Source organism: Cygnus olor, chromosome 1 (genome assembly GCF_009769625.2).
Source record: "Cygnus olor isolate bCygOlo1 chromosome 1, bCygOlo1.pri.v2, whole genome shotgun sequence".
In the NCBI taxonomy this organism is placed as follows: Eukaryota; Metazoa; Chordata; class Aves; order Anseriformes; family Anatidae; genus Cygnus; species Cygnus olor.
The window spans coordinates 153,753,726-153,758,763 of NC_049169.1; the positions used below are offsets into that span (position 1 = coordinate 153,753,726).

A 5,038-nucleotide genomic window follows, 5' to 3' on the forward strand; every position below is an offset into this window, starting at 1 on the left:
CAATTTGTTAGCATTGGAGTGGTTTAGGATCCTCCATGTGAATAAAACGCAATGTATGCTTCCTGTACTCTCACTCTGAGGTAACATTTCCTTCTGACCAAGGGTACGGGACTCGTAAGAAAAAAAGCAGCACAGAAAAAGCAACGCGAGGCTTCCAGGATGTCAGCATTACCAACAAATCTAACCACAAGATCTTACCGCCTCATCCTTTCCTGTATCTTTACTTGTTCTTTGCATCAGACAGGCTCAAGAGCATTTTGTAGACCTCATTTTGTTTGCTGCAAGCAGCATGCAAGTTGCTAGAATTAACTCTAGCATCTGGGAGTGCACCAAGGCCATTCACCACAGTGCAAACCTTTATTATTCCCAAATCCCGGTGCAATTGCATGGAGCACGGGGTATCCCCCTGGTCCCTGGCAAGCCAACACAAGCAACCTCAGGCAGCCTGCCCTGCTCCAGCTCCCAGACAGCTGGGGTGGGAGGACGAGAGGCCTGCGTGCCCCTGCACAGGATGCTGCCCGAAATAGGCTGTGAACAGAATGTAGGCATCGCGGTGTAAGCAAACAAGCGAGCAAGCCAGCCCTGCTGTGGCAGCTACAAATCCATCATGGGCATAATTATATTGGCATTCACACCTAGGTGACAGAGTTCTGTGTTGCATCAAATATATATCAAGTACGTGTAATAATTTCGGTTTTATTCTCGTAAATTACAAGTCCAAGGGGAACCATTACTGACCATCTCTCTGGCTATCTGCATATGGCAGACCATAAGTTTTCGTCAAATTAATTGGAGCAAGAGCATCTGTTCTAGAAAAAATTCAATTGATTTTAAAATTTCCAGTACTGTAGAAGCCGACAAGCTAAGCAGAGTAAGAGAACCTACATACTTAACGATTGGTGACCTGTTTCTCATCTAAGATTTCTATTTTCAACACCAAGTCACTGACTGCTGTTACGCTTTTCTCTGCAGAATAAGAGACTTCAAAATCCTCTTCCATAGGTTGATAGTTATAGACTGTGATCATACTCTTCCTCCTGCTTAGGAAAACTGGTGGAGCTCCTGGGTCATTACATTGGTTTAGCACATTCTACCATTGTTTTGCATTTTTTTTTTCCCCTAACCCCTCCTCATGTTCTCAGTGTCCTTCCCAACCAGGGTGCAGGTAACAGACAGAGAACTCTGACAATGGTCATGCATTTTGTGGGGATGATGGAGGCACCCTCCTCCTCCTCCTCCTTCTCCTCCTCCTGGAGCATGTCTTGGTTCTGCTAACCCTGACCACAGCTTGATCCAACAGGTTTTTTGCCACCTTGAGTTTCTCGGTCATGATTTCTCTTTGTTCCTTTATTTTCTTTCCCCCCTCCTCCCCAAATCAGTGAATAAAATTTTCAGTAGAAAAAGAGTCAGGAATTGATCTTATTGGGACCTCCTTAGAAACCAGCCAGCTCCTGAATAATTTCCCATTTACACATGCCTTTAGAAAATTGTCACACAGCTTTTTATCCATACTGCTAAGAAAGCAGCATTAATTTTGACACTATTCATGCCCCAGTGGAAAAGAGCACATTCCAGGACTGCTGTATTTGACCAGAACAAAGTTGAATCTGCAGCTGTATTTGGGTTTTCATGGGATTCAAATAGCAGACAGCTGGCTGGCCATCTCAGCCTGTTCCAGCTTAGTATTTCCATGGGTTTTTTTGAAAAGGAAAGGCAGACCTCTGTGGTGATGTGTTGCCAATGTTTTAAGTCAGAGGTCCCATAAAATGTTCCCAGCTTGGTGTGATAAATCTAAATTGGTGTTTGTAAAAAGGACAGAAAATGGGCTGTGAAATCTTTTAGTGTATTTTAACTCTTTACATGCTTTCCTGTAATACAAGAGGACAGCACAGTGAAAAGGCCTGTATCAGTCAGATATAATGCAACCAGTTGTAGTCTATGCCTGGTAAATGTGCTGAGGATTTTCACAGAGCCCAGCCTGGGTGGTAGTAGATGGGGTTTTGGGAGAAATTTCTATGCAGGAGGGGGATGCATCAGTCAGCTCTTCTAGTGTGGATCTTTTCTCAATGCTGGGACAAAGTGGCGACGTGACTTTTTTAGTGTTGTCCGACAGCATCATGCAATGTGTCACTGGTTAGCCACCACCACAGCCTGGGATGAAGGGAAAGATGCCTGGTGTGAAAAAAAGAACACAAACAGCAGGTTCTCACAGACCTTTTAGCCCATAAATATTGTGACTGAGGCTGTATCTGCTAAAACGAGCAATTTTATTTATTTATTTATTTTGGTGAGAGGTTAACGCTAATGGGTGGAAGCAGGAGGTAGGTCTGCAAACCCAGCCTGAGGGTGCTGCACTTAACTGAGCGGCTCCAAAACTGAGTGGAAGGAGATGTGTCTCTTTGTCTAAGAAAGGCTAGCTGTCTTACATGAGAATAACTCCTACCTTGAAGCATAATAATCCATGAATCTTTTATGTACCACAAAATCAGCTTTTCCCTGAGAATGGGGGGTACAGAGGCACTGTTAGCTTCTCGAAAACAAGTAAACAAAACACAGGTGAACCACACTGCATGTAAAATTCAGTATCTAGACCTAGATGGGTGAAATCTGAATAGGTCTCTCCTTTGTTATCCAGGTCACCCCTTGAGATCACCTATCTTAATTTTACAATCGTAAGACTCACAGTTACTAACCAGGGCACACTGGAATAATTTTGTAAGAGAAAAACTAATCCCCTCCAAATTTCAGGAAGGCAAAGAAGGAAATTTCCTATCAAAAGTCCACTTACCAGGAAAGACAAGAAAATAAAATACATGAAGTATAGTAGTTGAATATGCCTCATTTTCCTGATCTTTCTAAAAAATAAAAATGACCATGCTCTTTTTCACAAGAACACAGTCTGATTCATTTGTGGAACAGATTTCTATGCAATTGTACCTACCTACCAATAAATAAATAAATAAACAAAATTGCCTATTGCTCACCTATAGCAGACAAAATTGCTCTTTGCAGCAAGTGAAAAACAAATTTGGCACATCACTCACTCGCACAACATTATTTTCTGCCGCTCGCCCACCCCACATGCTAGATGCACGCGTGTCAGCTGTGCCTGCGTCATCTTTGTAAGCCCTGGTGACTGACTCATTTCTACACTGCGTGTGGTGAGTGTAGGCTGGACTTGTGCAGGCTTTTGGAGCCAAGGACCAGGAGGGGGCTGCGGGGAATGAGTGGCCGCGGGGAAGCAGGCACTGGGAGGGCACGGCCCCCGACTGGCTGCTGTGGCTTCTCCGAGGCAGGCTGCCACCTCCACCGTGTGCTTCTGCTGGCAAAAGGGATGGCAAAGGCACTGGCACCACAGCTGGCATGGCCACATGGCCCTCCCAGAACTGCAGAATTTGGGGTGAGATGTCTGCTTTATCAGCCTGGTTTTGGAGATGTAGAAAACAACCACAAACATTCAGGCTGCAGCTATATTTTGCCCCAAAAAAGCCCATCTGCAGGGGAGCGAAGTCTTTCAAGCAAAATTTCCAAACAGTTGAGTAGATCAATGTAAAGTCATTATATACTAGTGCTGCTGCAATAATCTGTGCAACACTGCCATACTCAAATATTACGTCAAGTAAAGCTAATCTAGTATGTTTTTCGTCCACACTGGTTACACTATTAAGGCACTAAATGCAGTCTGGGAACAGCTGGGGCCAGCTCCAGGCTTTGCCCCAAAATTTGGCATCCCATTCTCTTTGTGAGGTCATCTTACCCCTAGACTTGGATGTCTCCTGGTTGAAGTTAGTCGTGCCAGCTCCTCCTGAGCTCCTGGAAAAGGCAATACACTCACCTCGCTTGGGTGAGCAGGCACCTACGGGAAGGTGAGTTACCTTGTGATGACAGTGGGGAGCCAAGAGGCCTAGAGGACATAAGGTGGGACAGACCCCACCTTTCATCTTCCTCTGTTCCTCTAACTGGTCTTTTTTCTCCTTCCAGGGGTTGTTCCGCTTACCTTTTAAGATGATGCAGTCTCAGTGGTGCCATATGGGATATAGGCAGAGGACTGCACAGCAGAGCCCCACTCCTCTTGATCAGCTCCATGCCTCTCTGTGGCAGAAGAAGGGTCAAGCTCAGTTTCTATGTGTGCTGCGCAACTGCCAGTGAAATATTAGGTCTGAATGATCTCAGATAGCAGCTGCTTTCCACAGAAAGCATTACTACACATTACTTGCAGACAGTTGTACAGAGGAAAGAGTCTTTCCTTCAACAGACATAGCACTGCCAACAGGAACAACAAAGTTGCTCTGGTCCCTGTGTATGTGCTGCTACTGATGGGTCACTGGGCTCTGTAGGAGCTGAGCAAAGCCCAGAGCTAGCAGCACCTTCCCACCACATCGCGTCCAAGCACGGCTGTTGGGAGAAGGGTGATCTCATCACTCAACCGCTTTGAAACCTCCAGAGCCTAACGAGCTTTAACTACTGCTCCTCTACTCCTCGGAGCAAGAAGTCATGAAATTTCTTTTATTCGTGTCTCCAAGAGCAAGGAGTTATTATGATGCAGAACTCTTCTATTTTGGTAATAGCTCTCCGCCCAACTTTCCCACAGAAGAAGGCTGCATTTCTGTGGGTTTTGTTTCTGCATTTTGCCTGAAAAGAGGCATGGTTGTTGGGGCACAGGTGGGTGCTGTGGGGGCACAACACTTTCCAGCTGGGGCTGGCATGCCGATCTCACCAGGGTGGTGGCTTTCATGGCTTTAGAAATGTAAAAGGGGCATGAATCGAGCTAATCGTATGCCAGAAGCACAGACACCAGTTACAACTTGCTTGTTAATTCACATTCTCAGAGGAAAGTCCTTTTATCTGGATAAGCTGTACTTTCCTGCTCCACTTCATAGAGATGGGAGTCGGGAACTTCTCCCTGCTGGTGAGGCACCAACACACTCTGCAGCTTTGATATGCTTCAGACTATCCTTTGCTTACTCTCTTTTGGCTGGTCTCAGCTACCTGCTCCAGATGAAGGCCAAGAGTAGTGCAAGCACGGTGTGGTGAGGCT

At 45.6% G+C, this 5,038-nt stretch overlaps 1 long non-coding RNA gene across 1 annotated transcript; it reads right to left on the minus strand.

Moving 5' to 3' along the window:
* Positions 1-1,067: 1,067 nt before the first annotated feature.
* Positions 1,068-4,555, minus strand: LOC121063439. Its single transcript, XR_005815979.1, has 3 exons — positions 3,998-4,555; positions 3,758-3,856; positions 1,068-2,172 (listed from the first exon to the last, which is right to left on the minus strand). It is a non-coding gene; the product is annotated as an uncharacterized LOC121063439 (long non-coding RNA).
* Between the last annotated feature and the right edge of the window lie 483 nt (positions 4,556-5,038).